General features: G+C 51.1%; 1 pseudogene; it reads right to left on the bottom strand.

Annotated features, from left to right (window-relative positions):
- LOC147413517 (axonemal central pair apparatus protein HYDIN-like) overlaps positions 1 to 18,500 on the bottom strand; it is a 115,702-nt pseudogene that overhangs the window by 70,131 nt on the left and 27,071 nt on the right.

Genomic DNA, 18,500 nt, shown 5'->3' with positions numbered 1-18,500 from the left:
CTTAGCACCCTCAGGGTGTTCAAAAGCTGCTGCATCCACAAACACCCACTCCTGTGCCGGCAGCCTCCTCGCAGCAGCTTTTCACAACCCTCTAAGTTCTCCTGCATGAAAGCATCCCAAAGACCAGAATATCAACTGCTTCCTAAAGTTTATATTCAGGTAGGCTCCTCTTTAACTGCTTCCTAAAGATTATACTCAGGTAGGTTCCTGTTCTCAGCAAACCTTTAGGTTTGAATTTCAACTAGCAAGGTCTTATCCAAATCACTTTTTTTTCCTTAATAAACCCCTCGATAACATTTGAGGGCAGGAGGCGGACGCGATGCCAAACCTGAGGAAGAACCCTGTAGCAGCCTGGAAGATCGCTGTCGTTGACAAGGGTCAGCGTCTGCTGGCAAGGGAATTTCAGTAGGCACTGTTCAAACGTCACGACGGGGATGAGCGCTCGCAGCAGAGGCACCACGCATCTAGGCAAAGAGATGGCCGAAAGGGAATTGGACACACTGAGAGAATGTAGAATGTTCACTCCCCAGACAGCGTGAAACGGAGCCTAACACATTTGTCACTGTCAAATAGACCTTTAATACCCCTACAGTGATAGGGTCATATCCTGTATGGATATATCCATAAATCACCTTTGACTTGGTTTTACTCAACAACCTCTTGTAAAGGAGAGGCAAACCCTGAGACTCAGCATCACAGAGGCTGCCAAGGGCCCAGGCAGAGCACGGTGCCCTGTCCCAGAGCTGTCCGACCAGCTCTGCCCCTCCTCTGCCCTAGGAGGCTTGCAAGGACCCTCCCAACGGTCCCAGCAAGGCACGAGCTCTAGAGGAGCCTTCCCACCGAGGACCACGGCTCACCAAGACTCAAGGAACCAAGACTCCAGTAAAAAGACTCCCTCCTCTCCCACACCACTGTTGCCCTGCCTGAAAACTCAGCCATTTGCCCCAGAGATGGAGGGCACAGGCCACCACCTGCCTCGTGCAGCGGGTGATCATTCTCTCCCAGCTCCTACAGCTACCTTGGCCCTTCACCCCCACGGGTCCGTGCGCTGTCTCTGCCCACTTGCTCTTCTTTTACAAAACTGCAGCCCAGGCGCTGACTGGATGACTCTGCCTGGACGAGGGAACAGCACCAGGGAACTGCACCCCTCTTGTCACTAAACTGACACCCACTGCAGCCCAACAGGACTGAGTCTGGCTGCAGCAAGAACAACTTTTGGCTGAAGTCTGAGAACATTGATGCTCAAAAGAAACCTAAGCTCACTCACCTTCCACATCAAGGACTGCTTTCCCCTTCATAAGATCTTGCCTTTGTTTTTCCCTCACCAGTCCTACCCTAAGCCCCTTTCCCATTTGCATGTGTCTTCACCAACCGAACCAGACACCAGCTTTCAGCAGGCTGCTCGCTGCGTCCCAAACAAATGTTGTATTTCGGTCGCAGCCCAGCACAAGCCCACCACTTGCGGGGAGGAGAGGTGGCCCTCTGGAAATTTGTTACACCTCAAGCACCAAAACCAAGGCCAATAATGAGTATAATTACTGTTCCCTCTCAAAAAAGGCTCAGGGCCGTGCCTGTCCGCTGAGCACGGGTGCTTCTCCACACGGGCTGCTTTCAAAGCCCTGCTGTCCTCGTAGCCAGCTGGGCAGAACTCGCTCATTGAGCAACACTTCTCATTTGGAGCTGGAGCCAACAAACCAGGTGCGAGGCAACGTGCTGGTGATGGGTGCACAAGGAGAGACGAGGAGCTGCAAGGAAAGCGCTGATACCTGGCTGTGAGGAGCAGCGCCGACACCTCCTTGCCCACACCATCCACGTCCACCACCAGTGCCAGCTCGTAGCTCCTCACCGTGTTGGAGCACAGGGTGACCTGGTGGAAGAGAAGAGCATCAAACACTTCATGACTCCCAAAAGCCATTATCCAAGGGTGGTGCCCTCCGGTTCTTGTTCCATGGTAAGGAAAGGGACAATTTTGCCTTAATTCTGCTGCTGGCCCACGGGTAGAACACTGCCTCTGGGAGGAACAAAAGGCTTCTGACAACATCAGCTTTGTTAAATACACCTTGCAGTTAGCAGGACACATGTAGGGCAAATTAAAGCACAATTAGACTAACGCTCTACCCACCACCGTATTAAAATCAAGGGACTAATTTTCAATCTCAACTACAACAGCAAAAATCCAGAGGAAATCTGTTGACTTTAACAGAATGAGTTCAGCTTTACAGCGGGAAGCAGAGGGCAAAATGGGGCCCAGCAAAAGACCACAAACAGCGTGACAACACAGAAGATGTGCCACTCATGGCTGCCAGAGCTTTTGTAGTATCCGTTGGAGATGGCCGCAGTGAACACAACTCATTCTGCATAACAGGAGAGGAGAAATAAGACCGGGAAGAAAAGCAAACTGCTTTATACAGTGACATCTCTCTTTTTAACAGCCACCTTCTGTCCTCATCCTTCCTCTGCCCACTCTAAATCAAAGAAATCGCTCCAAGCAGCTCTCAAACACATGAATGGCTTCTGTACTTGATCACATGGTACATGGTCTTCAGCTTACGGTTTTGGAAACAGAACGTTTCTCCTTCAGAAAAGCCCCCCAGTAACCCAACTAACAAAAGCCCAACGCTACTGCAGGGATCTCACTCTGTTATGCTCCAAGCCAGCATCACCAAAGTCCTCCCATACATCCGTGAAGCTTCAGCTCCACCTGCTGAAGCACGTAGGGTTGGACTCTTCCCCTACCTGGATATCCAGGTGTCCCTGGGAGCGGAGGGTCCCTCTGCAGGGCGTTATGGTAAATTCCGTCGGCTTGACGTGACTTTGGGCTCCTTTTCTCCAGGATGACCGAGTGTTGTCCGCCACCTGAACAAAACTGCTGACACTGGGCTCTCCCGAGCCATCCCCAGGAATGCGAAGGTTGAAGGTCAGGGGCACCAAGGACTTGTTAGTAAGGCGACATGACAGGGTACAAGGAAAACCTGGGAAAACAACACAAATATGAATTTATCTGCCAGTTATCCCATGATTCCTCATACGAATATTCTCTTATGCTCAAACTGCACTTGGAGTTCAGCTCTTTTTGATCTGAATTACAGCTGATGGAGAAGCTAAGCGAGGAACTGGTTGTCACTTAAGTTCCCTCTTACGCTGATCACGGATTGCTTCCTTGGAAACGCCCACTCTTAGCGATGCTGAACACCAGTTTTTCTCTCTCTAACTGTGAGGAGCACTCGCACCAAAACTAGTACTAGTTATTTCTCACGGAGGAGTCTGCATCCAGACAGACTATTTCTTCTGAAAATTCAACCCATAACATTCCCTGTTAACTCCACAAACACTCCTCCCACAGTTTTCAATGTATAAAAGGAGTGGATTGTCATCGAGGAGAAGCTACAGTAAGAGAAAGGAAGGATGAAATTGGGAACTACAGCATGATGCAAAGCAATCTGAGGCAGCTTCTCTAGGCAGGATCCTTAGGGCACCTCCTGGTTTGGAGCAACCAGACTGAGCACGTGACAACTCACAGCCCCTTCCCTGGAGGCAAACCTGATACTTGCTGAGCCATTAGCAGGAACCACATCTCACCTCACCTGACAAATGGGGACACCACCCCCACGCTGCACGCTGGCTTTGACTACTGCCTGCAAAGGTTTGCGGCACTTTAGCTTTGACACTCACTTTCGATAATGGAAAACCAGGGATACAACCACACCTGGTGGGGATGTCCTGCAGAGACTGCTGCCAAGGACTGGGGGGTTGGGGCTGAACAAACTCTGAGGGACAGCAGAAAATACCGACTTCCTATTCCTTTGGTCCTATTTGATCTCATGATGGCAAAATACCGCCTAAGCAAGCAGCAGCCCTGGTTTTAAACCCCTGAAGGCTGCTATGGAGGGACACAAGTGACAGATGCTCAAGTGTTAAAGTGCTCCAGTTTGGTCATGCAGAGACCTCTCAACCTGTGGTCCAAGCCCAGGGCACACTCACCAAAGGAGACGTCACCGAAGTGGAGGGAAGGCACGTTGAAATGGAAAATCGGTCCGACGACACAGCCCCTGTGAGGACAAAGACAGGCAGAGGAGGCACTCGCTTGGTTAAAGAGAATCGCAAAGTGCTCGGCCTTCGTTACAGCTCCCACAGAGAACAGCGGGTCTCAGAACCACAGAGGGTTTCACATCAGCCCGTCACCCTCGTGCTCAGCACAGCCTCCGTGTGCACAGGAGGCAGCCAAAGCGGTCAGCAGCTGAGAGCTGCTGGTGGGGCTTAGGGCACCGTGTCAGGCAGGGTATGCCCCCAAGTTGCTGCTGGCCCAATGAAGGACCCTGAACAAGGGATGGCTCTGTGCCTCAGTTTCCCCACCTAGAATGAAATGGACACAAAAGTGGACTCATTGTAACCAGCCTTCCCAGCCACAGGTTCCCTGCTTGGCTATTCCTCAGCTGCAACTGGTGTTTCCACGGAGTACATGAACACTTAGAAGATCTTGAGCCACACAACCATTATGCATGCAGGATTTTGAGGCATGAATCCAAGGGAGCCCCAAACATCTATTGACAAGAGCAGCAACAGTTCTACACAGCGAAGACCTGAATCTTGGAGGAAAGTATCAGCTTGTCACCAATGCACCAGCTGACACATCCAAGCACAACATGTCTTAAACCACTGAACGTGGGCGTCCTGAACGCACTACACTGTCTCACCTGTCCTTAAATTCAGCAGGCAGGCTCCAAACTCCAAAACCCACTAACATCCACTGAAATCAGCACCCGAAGCTGTATAACGTTCATTAATTTATTTCATGGTTGATGCTAATCAATGTCATCTCTGCCTCTTAGCTAAAAATCAAGGACCACAGTGGACTGTGCCTTCTCCTTTTATCCACAGGCCTGCCACTGGCTCTGTTCTGCACATGAACAGAGCCCAGTGTCCCGCAGGAGGGACCTGCGGTCATCTGTGGTGTCCCATTTCCAGCATCTCTTTCTAAGCACCAAAGAAACAAGCATTCAGGACCTTGTCAGGCTGGTTTCCAAGTCAAGACTAATCACCTACGGGTTGGGCATCTTCTGATTGCATAGTCCAAAAGCACTCCAAAACTGACTTTCAGGACTTTCAATCCCACGCTAATTCTCGATTCGTGGAGCTGAATCCGTTCCTGAGAATATCAGGTAGCAAATCCCTGCTGCTGCTCAAGTTCCCTCTCCAAGGACATCACCTGATCAGACTTCACCTCCCAAGCCCCAACAGCTGAATTTGGGCAGAGCAAAGGGAGCAGACATGGTTTCCCTCACAGCGCTTGCCAGGAAACGATGGAAAACTACCTCCACACCAACCACAACTGGGGATCACACTGGGCAACTGCCAAGGATGAGCCTTGCCAGCCAAGTGGGGAAATGACTGCCATTTCTGCTGAGCGCTCCGTACCTGTGCTCAAGTCAGGTAGACCTGAATGGCTGCCCAGAGGCTCAGGCAAGGAGCCAGCCCAGAGCTCTGTGCACCACAGCTGGTAACAGAACAGCTCGCAAGAAAAGGGGGGGAAAGACAGTGGGTTTGGCAACAGTGGTCTTTTACAGTAGCATTAAATAATGCATTTGTGAAGGGAGATCAAGGTCCTTGCAGAGCAGGAAGGACAACACAAGGTGGGAGAGGAACCACGTGAACTCTCATCCCCGTTCCTTCCTTTGCAGCCCAGTGTCCCACCAGCCAGCTCGCCTCCGTTCAAAAGAACTGGGAGTTTTTCTCCGTGGAGAACTAAATCCAGTGCACAAAAGCTCCTGAAGGGAGAGGCTCAGCTTGACCTGGTGGGTGGACATCTCAACAGCATTTGAAAACAAACAGCTTGAGTTGGGGGGCTGGAGAATCCTTGTTCACCGAGAGGTAAGGTCTGCCCTGAGCCCGGGGTGGTGCTGGCAGAACAGGGCAGAGAGTGGCCGCAGAGAAGGGGAGGAGATGCTGGGCACTGGGAGCCAGGGCATCAGCAGGGAAAAAAGGACCACTTCATTGGGTTGTGGGGAAGCCAAAAGACAGCTGCCCCACTGACAAGCTCTTTCCTTCCCCAGGAGCAAGGCCATGGCGGGGCAGAGGCAGTGGGCACTGTCCTAGCAATACTGGGTTCTACCCACGATAAGCACGGCTTTACAAGTGAAACCTGCCTTGCTCAAGGAGAGAGCTGCTTATGCAGTAACATCCCATAACCGATCTGCAGGAGGGACAGAGGAGAATCAATTATTTGATTGTGAAATGTTCCCTCTCCATTTCCAAAAAAAGCAGCACTTCCCCTCCAGACACAAAGCCAACATAACCGTTTCTCTACTGAGGCCAACAGACCTACTCACCCCTCTTCTCTTGCAAAGTAATAACCTTTTTGTTCCTTTTTATTCATTCCCCTTACTTTATTGGTAAAATCAACTGCAGATTCCTTTCATTTCTTTACTACCTTGATCTGGTGCCTCCCAACAGCAGCAGCCCAGGAGCACCCAGCACCAGCTTTCCTGCCTACACCACGATATCCCACCAGCCCATGAGGAAGACCAGCTGGGACAAGTTCGCATGCTGCTGTGGTCCCGAGAAGTGAGCTCTACCTCTCCTGTCATCAGGTCTTTGGGTTTTTTACCCTCTCCCCTTTGCTCGGTGAAGATTCTCTTTTGCAACGGCACCAGCCCCTGGGATGGTGCCCAAGTCCTTGTGACAGTACTTGCTGCAGAGCTCCCCATCTCCTGCATCAGCACTCTTCTGGCTGCAGAAAGGAGGTACCGTAGCACTCGCTGCACAAGAGCCAGGAGGACAGCTTGTCCCAACACATCAGCAGAAGAGGTGATGTTGAGGCTGCTGCTACCCATTGTGTAGGGATTATTAACAGAGGATTTTAAAACCCCTGCTTCTGGCTGCAGAATCACCCAGGCTGGCCCATCTCCAAAGCCGCGTTGGCCTTGCTGTGTGTTCAGGTGGGACATCCTGGACCATCTACTGCCCAAAGCCATCACACTGTCTGCCGTGGCCCAAGGGGGAACGAGCTACCCGTAGGAAGGAGTCACCCCAGCTCCTGGGTACCCAGGCTGGGCAGCCTTTCCTCTATAGCCTCCACTCAAACTTTTTTCCAGCGTGGGTGGTCACTTAAAGCCCCGGGGTCCTCACATAGAGATATCAAAGGGTCACAAAAGGAACCTGCTGCTGCCAAATTCTGTGCAAACAGTGTCCTGGAAAGTCAGAGCCACCCTGGCTCAACCATGAAGGCAAAGCTGCTTCCCAGAGGAACCCAAGACTTTGAAAGTCAAACTGGGTCTTGCGAGCACAGGAAGCACGGTCATAGCTGGCCAGCGGGTCGAGGAAGGTGATTCTCCCCTCTACCTCACGCTGGTGAGCCCCCACCTACAGTGCTGCGTCCAGCTCTGGAGTCCTCAGCACAAGAGAGACATGGACTGTTGGAGCGAGTCCAGAGGAGGCAACAAAAATGATCAGAGGGCTGGAACACCTCTCCTATGAGGCCAGGCTGAGAGAGTTGGGGTTGTTCAGCCTGGAGGAGAGAAGGCTCTGAGATGACCTTATTGCGGCCTAATGGTACTTCAAGGGGGCTTATAAGAAAGATGGGCACAGACTTTTTAGCACTGTCTGCAGTGACAGGACAAGGGACAACAGTTTTAAACTGAAAGAGGGAGATTTAGACTGGTTGTAAGGAAGACATTTTTTACACTCAGGGTGGTGAAACACTGGCACAGGCTGCCCAGAGAGGGGGCAGAAGCCCCATCCCTGGAGACATCCAAGGTCAGGCTGGACGGGGCTCTGAGCAACCTGATGCAGCTAAAGATGTCCCTGCCCGCTGCAGGGGGGTTGGACTAGACGACTGCTAAAGGTCCCTTCCAACCCAGACCAGGCTATGATTTCCTCTCACATTTACACTGCATTTGCTGTTGCACTTGCAAGGTTCAAACTGAGTCATGGTTAAACAGTCTTGGCTCTTGGTGTGGGGACGCTAGGGTCAGAGCCAAGACTCAGACAACATCGTTCTTCTCTGCTCCATCAGAAAATGAGGTATGAGGGAGATGGTTACCCAGAGATAGCTGCAGAGGTGCCCACCGAGCTCCCATAACCCTCCTCACCTGATAGTCAAGGTCACAGGCTCAGGGCTTCCATCCACACTGAACCTGAATTCTTCCGTGAACTGCCCCAGGATGGTGGAGCTGAAGGAGATCTGGATGACCTGGAGCCCGTCTGGCAAAATGGTGCCCTCCCGGGGCAGGAAGGTGAAGCAGGAGCCCGAAGCTGTAGCTGGAGGGACCAAGCTGAAGGAAGCGTCGATGAGTCCTTTGTTAAACAGGATCGCCTGCAGCAGCCAGAAGACAAAGTGGGCACACGTAAGGAACCTGCCTTTCTTACTGACTTGTCTTCTGGTTAAACAATGATCATCTGTAAAAGGCAGAGGATGCCGCGTGCTGCTGCTCGGCAGAAGGCAAAGAAAATACAGCAGAGCAGGCCAAGTTCTGCTTTGGGGTTTTTTCACGCAAAGCGGTGATGACTTCACAGAAACAGTCACCCTGGGGTCGTTCCGCTGACGCAGAGCAGTCCCCTCGCAGCTGCAGTGCAGAGGACCTGCTCAGCATCACCAGGTTCATTCAGACCCGTCCCTAAGAGCAAGGGTGGGCGGTTGCAGCATTACCAGGGAATCACCACACAACTGCTCCTGCTCCAGACGAGTCTGATCCTGCCAAGGGCAGAACATGTTCAGCTTCCATTGCAGCCGACAAGTTGATGGCATGTAGAAGACACCTCAGGACAGCACTAGAACTTCAGAAGCACCCCCCAACTCTGCTATGGTATATAATTTGAGTTTCTTTTATTTTTTCTTTAATGTGATAGTTCCTTAGTCTTTGCTCAACCAGACACGTCAAGAAAGGATGAGAGTGAGGTGCATGGCAGCTCCGCCTAGTCTAAAGAATGTCTCTTTCCTAAACATTCACAGCAATCATTTACAAATTCACCATTATTTAGAAGAAAAGGCAAATTTGGACCCAAGACATATTTTGTTGAACTCTTGAGAGATCCACTACCTCAAACAAGTAGCTCTGCTTTGGGTAGGCTGCAAAGTTTTGCAGGGTGAAATCCTGCCACTTCCACAGACTTGTCTCTCCGCTTTGGATTTCACATCACTCGAACTCCACAATGGTAACTTGAAAACTACTCTCTCCTCTCACGTGTTCTACACCTTAGTTACAAACGGCACTTAGGGATCCTATGCTGAGCTGAGGTTTACCTCCAGCCTCGCTGCTTAGGACAGCACTAACGGTATCATTACTTAGTCACTTTTTCTCAAGTAATGAAAATAATAAATTGATCGAGAGAGACTCAATGAAGTATCAGCATTACAAATGCATAGAGTGCACGATATTTTGGTAAGAAAACACCTTAATGTGTCCTTCCCTGCCTCGGTCAAGCTTTTGAAAGCGTCTGGCCTGATGTATTGCCGCATTTTCTACCTCTTTCGGGTGCTCTATTTTTTTTTTTTTTTTTTGGCAGAAAACTTCACACCGTTGCTAGGGAGGCAAACATGTAAAAAGTTCCTTTGTTTCATTTCCAGAAATGCTTTGCTCTTTTTAGAGCCAGAGATGCACCAAGTCTGAAGTGCGGTGAGAGACCGGTTGGCAAGGGACAGCTCTGAGCCAGGAGGCTGATGGCTTTCCTCCGACTCCCAGGAATCAGGAGGAGGCACTTCACTGAAAAGCATTTGCAACAGACTTGAGTTCAAACACAGTAAATTTGTTCCAGCTGCTTTTTAACAGCCAGAGTACAAAGGTGCAGTGCCTCTAGGGCTGAACCAAAAGCCTCTGAACACTCACCTTTTTGACCCACGGCTGCTTTCATGGGTCAAGGGGCTTTCAAGTGGGTGGGTTTTTTTTTTGCATGAAGCCTCCCAGCTGATTTCAAAGGGAGGTTGCCAAAAAGCAGGGACTGGGGCTTCACAAACAGCATATACACCTTTCAGACCCCATCAAAAGTATCCAGATTCCGTGAAACCCCCCCAATTTGACTATTACGTCAAATATTCCCTGCTCACAGCTGCCCGAGTTGCCAGAAATCCCACAGGTCCCCGAGGCTCACTGCTGCCCCGGGAGCCATCGGGACGCAGCCCAATCCCTGCAAACCCCTGCTGCTCACCTCGTAGCTCTGGGCTGATCCAACAAAAACCTCCCCGATGTCCAGCTGGTCAAAGTTGAAGCGCAGACGGGGCCCAATGCCTTCCCCTTTGACACTCAGGGGCAGCCTTGTCTCACGGCCTGAGGAGAGAGTTTTATTTCAGTACAAGAATTCCCTCTGTTATCCTGGGTTTTCCAGGCTGCCTCAATGCCAGTCCCTGACTCCAGGCTGGATGGGACCAGCTCTACATGTTGCAGGAGAAGATAAGGGACCCTTCTCTCAGGAGATATTCCTTGGGGCTGGTTTCTAGTTTCTAACCGATCCCTTCAGCTAGTTTTTAATTTAGCCATCAGGTTGCACCCCAAAAAGGCAATGCTGAGTTTAAAACATGACCCCTGAATTTCTTCCCATGGGCTTAGATGAGGTTTGAAATCCAGTCAGTGAAGGCGCAAAGCTCACAAACAGAGCTGAAGGTAAAAACACGCCATCTGTTCTGAGCCAGTCAAAGATGACAGCACAGGAGCCGAGAAGGACGAGCCCCAGCAACGCAAAGCTCCTGCTAACGGTGACACACGCATCCAAGCGCTGCCTAGAGCAGGCAGAACAGCTCAGCCACCGCCTGGGCCCAACATACAGCTCCACACCTGGGTGCTCCAGGGCTCACCTCCTGCAGCAGCGCCTAAACAGCACAGGGCTCTATGATCTCCAGGAAGGTGAAGCACTCACCTCTTCCCACCATGATACCAAGAGCTCAGCTTTGTGAAGACACCTTACCTGGAGCACCCTGAGCAGTCATGGAAAACTACTGAGATCAGAGAAGCCATAAATGTACTGTTAATACACACATCCCTTTGTGGCAAAGGTAACTGAGACCACAAGGCTTCCAGCTAAACTCCCAGGATGCTAATTTTCTTCCAGAAGTCTGCCAAGATGACGTAGTGCAAGATCTTTCCATCTGAAGGCTGGTCTGAACCACCGGAGCAGCCCAAAAGGCCCAAATCCTAGCTCAAAATACAGCTTGGGTCTCCCTGCCATCCCGTTCTCCTCTGCATGGAAAGTGAGTAGCACAAGGAGGAGAAGAGAGCCCCAGAAGTTGTATACAACCTTCACTGTAGCTTTTGTGCAAAAATACTCCTCTTTCCTTCAAGCTCCTTTTGTGTGATGCTGACCATTTATTACAGATTAGGGATTGAAGGTTGCTTTCAAAAAATCTTCTCTATAGAGTTATTCAAGAATGTCCACAATGACTTACTGCAAAGAGCAGCCCAGGTGTGACACCACACTGACTAAATCACAACTTGGAAAAAAAACCAACCCCACACTCTCCTGGAACAACCTTTTCAATGATTGCTGACTTGCAGCCATGGGATGAGGATGTTGGATAACGTCCAAAGCCAGAAAAGAAGAGCTAGGGAGGTCTTGTTGAATTCAACATTCAAGTGGGTCCAGCCAAAGCCCAGCTGACAGCAGAGATGAGAGCTCACAGCTCAGGCGTTAACTGGAGGGCTGTGTATTTCCGTCTCCCAGACACCGTAAGAGAGGCAGTACTGGGTGCTCACTGGCAAAAGATTGCTTCATCTTGCACCACGTGTGCCTTACTTTCCATTAACAACTATGTCTAAACCATCAAAGCTCTTAAGAAATGGCAAAGATTTCCAAGTGACACGCTTTCGTCCACGATCATGCTGAGACATGTCCCACAGCCACTGTGATCGGAAAAATCAATGGCAGTTCTTCCCCTTCTGCAGGTGGTCCCCATCCTCTCCTGAAGGTCCATGGAAACCATCCTTTCTTCTACCCCTACGTTGAACTTGAAACGTCAGGAAATCCCAAAAGTTTTGCTCTTCCTCCTTCCAGGTGAACCTCAGAGAGGGCTTGTCCAAAGGAGGAGGAGCAGACTGAACTACGGGCAGCATTCAGGAGAGCTGAGAGGGAAAATAAGAGACTATGTCCCCCTCTTTGCTAGGAGCTGGGGCTTTCCGGAGCATCCAGCCTTCACCCAAGGCCTGGGTACGGCTGGGCTGTGGCCCTGTGATGCTCCCACCACAACATGTCTCACAGCACACAGACCAAGGGTGTGGAGGGCTACAGCCTCCTCATCCTCAGTCCCAAAACTGCACCAGGTACTGCGGAGGAAGATTCTGGATCTCAGCAGGAATAACACCTTGGTACATCACACAGGGTGTACAGTTCGGCATCGCCGCCTTGCTTTCAAATACATAGGCATGTAGGTGGCCCAACAGCACAGGACTTGGTTGCCAAACTCCTTAACTTCTGCTATTTTCTGACGCTCAGTTTCTCGTTCTCAGAACGTCCCTGTATTTTGTGACTGGTTTTGAACATGATTCCCATCTGACCAAGTCAATAAGCAGAGATCCACAGCTGTACATGACGCAGGACATCACAAGGTTAAGGAGCGATCATCATCTGGGATTTTGCTTCTCCCCACAAGAGTGGCTTAGATAGGGGTTTTGGAAGAAATCAGAGGTAACCCAATATATTTTCATATGCAGAAAATCCTAAAAAAAGAAAGAATTTGAGGTCTCTGAGCCCCCACCGTGTGCTCCCTTCCAGCAATCAAGAGCCACGGCTTTATTTGCATGAATAACTAAGGAGTTCATTTTGAGCTTAACTATTTGCCAAGAGCAAATTTCAAACCACTTCTTATCTGCCAGCTTGGCAAGTTGCACAGTGCTGGTCAGTTCCAAAAATCACCTCACCCAGAAGCATCTGCTAAGCAACTTATGGAGGCACCTGCCAAAAAAGTGGAGGCCAGCAAAACCCCTTTCCAGTGGGGCATGAGATCCAGCTGCACCGTTCACAGTGCTGCCCTGGGGCAAGGCTTCCAAATACTCCCAGCAAGGGGCACACACCTCCTCGAGGTCCTCTTCCATGGAGCCAGCAGAAGAGTTAAGCTCTCCCAAGGGCCCATCAGAGTCTTTCAAGAGCAGGCTCCGCTTTCTAAACGCAGCTCATTTGCCCAGCTCTGTTTCCTGTAACTCCCAGACCAGCTCAAGGCTTGCATGCAAGTAGTTCTCCTATTTCTCTGCAACAAAACAAAGCTCTCCTGGCACAAGCCCTGGAGATCCCTGCAGCGAAGTGATGGGCACCCTCGTTGCCAGAGCAAAAATCCCAGAGCCAGGAGCACAGCACTGAGTGAGGAATCCCTTGGGAGCGGCTTCTTAAATCAATCCTTTCCTCCCCCAGCTCTAACTGCAGCTGCTGGGCAGGAAGACAGTTTGTCAACCCAGGCCCTGGGTCATTACCGGAGGTGGCATTTGCCAACTAAACCCTGCACAGTTACGGTGTAAATAAAAAGCTGTCTCATGACATTTGTACCCGGTAGCTTAGAGCAGTAAGGAGAGCAGCAAAGCGGCTGGGTTAGTGACAGCAGCACCCTCCAGAACAGCAGCCTGGCTGCTGGAGGACCCCGGGCCTGGCATCTTTTCCTCTTAGATGGGGAAAACCATAACGTTCCCGGGATAGAAATCCAACAGCCATTTCCCACTCGTGAAAAACACCTTAAGCAGCACCATGCAGAGAGGGAGAGGAAGGACAAGGTAACCCGAACCACGCAGCCTGCTGCAAGCGTTCCCTGCCCCATGCTAGCACAGCAAAGCCATCCCCTCTGGAAGGGCAAAAATGGTGTCACTCAGGCGGGTCAATGATAACTGCTCCCAGACAAAGCCTTGGCAGCACTTCTGTAAGACAGGATGAGCACAAAGCTTGTCTAGCAGTCTGCTCCGACTCTGATTTCCAGGGACAGCTTTCACCCTGCTGGGTGCAGCAAGCCCTGTGCCATGCTGCCCAGACGTGCCATCGACTCGGAGCCACAAGGTGACAATTCCCACGCAGAGAGAGAAGCACGTGCTGGCCAGAAGTGGTCCTTCCGCAGACGGCCCGTGCTCAGCGGGGCTCAGCCACCCAAGGCCTGGCTGTGTCTGGGTAGCGGGAGGTGATCCAGGGTCTGGGAGCACATTTGTAACTCAGCTTCTACCACCTCAGCAGTCTGACGACGCATCCGTGGAATAAAGACTCCTCTTGGAGGGAAATGGTCTACAGGGACTTGGTGCTCGTCCACTCAAGCTGTTTTGCTCTGTAGTTCTTTGGCCTTTACAGACCCCTCACAGCCAAGCACATGCTGACAAACCCATGGCATGGAAACTTAACCCTTCACTGCTTGGACTGTTCTGGGATCAGTGATCCAAGCTTGTAGCCAGGCATCCTGAGGGCCTCGGACAGGAGAAACATGGAAACCCCAGGGACAGTGGGCACGTGCCAGCCCTGGCCTGCTGACCACGGACCCTTCCTGGCACTACACCGAGGGGGCTGGAAGACTATTTGTGCTTCACCTTCCCTGTGGGCAGCAGGAGACAGAGATGTCGCAGTAGAGCACTTGTACCTGAGATGTCGCAGTAGAGCACTTGTCGATAGACTCTGGCTTCTCGGGGTTTAAAGATGACTTTCACTTCAGCCGAAGAATTTGGCCAGATCTCTCCCTCCTAAAACAGAAGGAGACAGTAAACCATTTATCTTCAAACATTACATTTCTTGTTTTCAACCACAGCCCTGTGCCCTTTATTTAGAGCATCAATGAAGAGCAAGGAATGCTTATCAACAAAAGAGAGTTTGGAAGCAACTGCAAAAAACTTTCTAGGCCCCTTACCTTTACTGGCACCTGGCAGAGGCATTTTGTTAAGTCAGGGCTACAACAAAGCAACCAAACTGGCTCACACTCCAGCAAACCAAGCAGGATTTCTTCAGAGGTACCAGCCAGCCTAAGGAAAAGGAACCTCTCTCCTCCAAACCTTCCCTTATACCCCAGGATCACCATGGCTACGTCAACACTTTTACTCAGATCAGAAGAGATTTAACAAATCAAATGGTTTCATTCTTAGTTGCGAAGCTGCTGCCTCATACCCTCCACCTACACTTGTATTTAAGTACATAGCGCACTCTGGTGAGCTGGGGCACTCAGCACCCAGCAGAACAAGCCCTCCCGCCTGGGGATCAATGAAGAACGGACTCCTTCCCGCTGATGGCTGCTTCTGCCCCGTGCTGTGAGCAGTCAGCCAGCACGCAGGCTCTTCCAGCTGATGGGTGATCTGGGAAAGGAGCTGACAGTCAGATACATTCCTGTCTCCCTGAACACAGGCTCAAACAACAAGAGATGGGGTTTCCTTACAGCTCCACACCTCTTTCAACGAACAAGCTCTTCTCCTTAAATCTGGGCCATGCTGCCAGTGTGTCTGCAACTGCCTGCTGCTTCCTTGGGGTCTTCCCTCTCTGCTTCTCTCCCAAAGAGTCCTGACACTGGTGCTCAGCCCCAGGGAGCCTTGCCACGCATTTTCAGAGGCACCTCTGGTTTCTAGAGGCTCTTTCTTACATCTTAGGACTGGTTTAAACAAAGACACCGCTTACATCCCCTTAACCTCTAGCATAACAAATGTTTCTTTGTGCATTTGTTGACATACAGCCACCTCTGACAACTGTAACTATATTCTACATGGAATGAAAAATCTAGTTTCTAGAAGAAGACAAAAAGAACAGTTATTTTTCTATCAACAAAGTGAGGCTTTGATTCTGCTGGCTGCTGGGTATCCTCAGTGCTTTGTCCAGAAGGGTCTTGAACTGACTGGAGCCTCCAGCACTCCTGCAGCATCAATATTAAATAACTGTAATACTTCCCATCGACTTAGCACTTACAGCTCAAAGGACAGCCCCCCCCCCCAATTAGAGAGCGATGACATGGGGAGTTATTGGGCTGCAGCTGCAAATAACTCCTTAATGCACAGCCTGCACAGAGTCAACACAACAGAGGGAAGAACAAGCAGACAAAACTGTTTCAAACACCAACCAACCAATAACAAGAAAAGAGAAGTCTGAGAGAAAAAAGTCACTTGAATTCTTCTCAAAACCCAGAGCAAACACATTTGCCAGCTCAAGCGCACTTCATGTTTCTGTCCAGCAAGCAACTGGATGAAGATGAAGCCTTACGATGCGACAACACACTTGCTTGAGGAAGGAAATTGGGGACATCACCCTGCAAGCCTCAGTCAGCACGCCAGGGATCGGATCCCTCGATCCCGCAGCGACGCTGCACGGGCTCACAAGCAACCAGAGAGTTATCTTGGATTTACAGGAACAAAAGCATTTGGGGGCTCCGAACAACAGAAGCCCTGCTACGACGCCTGGAGCTTGCCGAAGCCGAGTCGCTGAGAAGAAACACTCAGATGATGGATTTCCCTGGCTTGGCTAGTGAGAGTCGAACACCTCAGCAGTGCTCGTCAACCAGCCGCTCGCTGGGTGTTTAACAGACTGAATTCAGGGGTCTCACCCTGGGCAGAGCACCCCTGGGGAGGGGGGAGGCACTAGGCAGCTGCTTGCCTTTGCTTCAAGCCTGGCAGCTGCGGCTGGACACACAGCTCCCCTCACCAGCGTTCTGCGCCCCTCCTCAAAGGGTGCTGCAGGGGCTGAGCTGCCCAGCGCTGCTGCCTGATCCCCCAGCTGCTGTGGCCCTCTGCCCAGAGAGCTGCAGACAGCCCTCCTGCAGCTCCTGCCCAGCAAGCAGCGCCTTGCCGGGCTCACCAGCACCACCCGCTGCACAAACACTCGCTGCTGACACACTCAGGAAGGACATTAATGACATGCTGAGAGCAGTGATGATGCTCGAGGTCTTCATCTCAGAGAGGGCCATAAGGTAGGGGAGGAGAGCACGTCCTGAGCCTGAAAACCAAACACAGGGGTGCAGTAAAAGGGAGGGAAGTTCAGCAACAAGTTGGAGTGGAATGAGCTCAAATTCAGAAGAGCCACTCAGATCCCTCCAAGGGAAAGTCTCCATTTGCTCTGTAGACAGCAAACTGGGGAGAAGGGATTTGAATGAGACAGGAGAGGACCAACAAGGCTGAGGGTGAAAACTGATGCCGGGATTCGACTGCAGTTCTGCCATCAGGCTTACGAGGGCTGTGCACAGCCAGATGACCAGGGGCAGGCAGCTTAGATTTTGTGCTGGCTGTCAGACAGACGATGCCTACCATCACCTGAGCACCTGATTTGCTGGGACTGTGTTATTTCTTGCGAGACTTCAGGTTCTAACTGAAAAAGCAGAGTCAGATTTTAGACCATGCCATCCTTTAGAGCAACGCTGGCTTCTCTAAAGCAGAGTTCCTAGGAAGAAGAATGAGGACTCAGAGCCAAATCATTCCTGGGAAACTCTAAGAGCATCCTGCCTTCCACTGAGGACAGAAAAACTTCTTTGAGCCTAACACAGCAGTACCAGTCTTTCAGGTCAACTATCTGACAAAGCACCATTTGGCTGCTGGCTTCTGCTGGATCACAAGCTGATGGTACTTGCTGGTCTATTTTGTGTGCTGCAATCAGATATATTGGCCCTGGGGACACTTTGGGCCAGTTTGGTTATTCCTCAGAGGCTGACAGAGGCAATACAGCTCCATTAATGGAAGCAAGTGTCATACAATTCATCAGCAAAAATGAAGCTAAGCAGGAAAGGAAGAAAATTAAAAAGAGCCATTGGCCTGATGAATATGCCTCTGCTAACCACAGCGTACTTTGCTAGCCGAGCGGGTTTAGCTGACTGGGATTTGATGAACACCAAGGCCAGCACATCCGTGACAGAAATATAACCAACCCTGGGATCTTACTGTGCTCCAAAACAGAGGGGTAACAACCACAGAGCCCAGAGGCAGGGACAGGGACGGAGTTGAGAGGGCAGAGGACCTAGGAAGGTGGTGCAGAGCCAGAAGGCAGGGCAGGAGGGGGAGATCAGAAACAGCCCGTGCTTGATGCTTGTGCCAGCTCTGTCTCCCTACAAGCTGCACCCACATCCCCTGTCCTGCTCTGGTCGTCACCAACTGAGCTTTAGGTGGACAGGACCAGGATGGCAAACTCACCTGTTCCCCCACTGAGCTCTGGCAGCCAGACAGACCGACACTCTGTGTGCCTGAGCCCCTAATGCGACTTGCACAGCAACAGTTCTGACTGCAGCCGTGAGTGTGCACAGGGAGACAAAGTGTTTCAGTAAATTCTACTTCCTCGTTTCACAGCACACAGGAACGGAGGCATAGCAAGGCTTTCACCCACCAGAGTCCATCCAGGCTTCTGTGGTACTTCCAGGGCTCCTCTCAGGGCAGCCACAACCTTCCAGGAGCAACTCGGTGGCCGGGCAGCACCGTTAGCCCCAGTTTCTCCAAGGAGGTCCCAACATACAGAAGCAGTAAGCGCTGAATCTCCGAGGCCTGAATGCCCAAGCGTTCAGGACAGATGTGGGAGTATTCACACTTACAGAAAGTTTATATAGCTAACTTGGGCCGTCTGCAGGTTGCCTCAGGCTACAAAGCCTACATTCCCCTTCAGTGCAGAAG

The sequence above is a fragment of the Leptosomus discolor genome, chromosome 27 (assembly GCF_034619465.1).
Source record: "Leptosomus discolor isolate bLepDis1 chromosome 27, bLepDis1.hap2, whole genome shotgun sequence".
NCBI lineage: Eukaryota > Metazoa > Chordata > Aves > Leptosomiformes > Leptosomidae > Leptosomus > Leptosomus discolor.
Note: the sequence above shows the minus strand (reverse complement) of the source record. Positions and strands in the feature narration are given on the sequence as shown.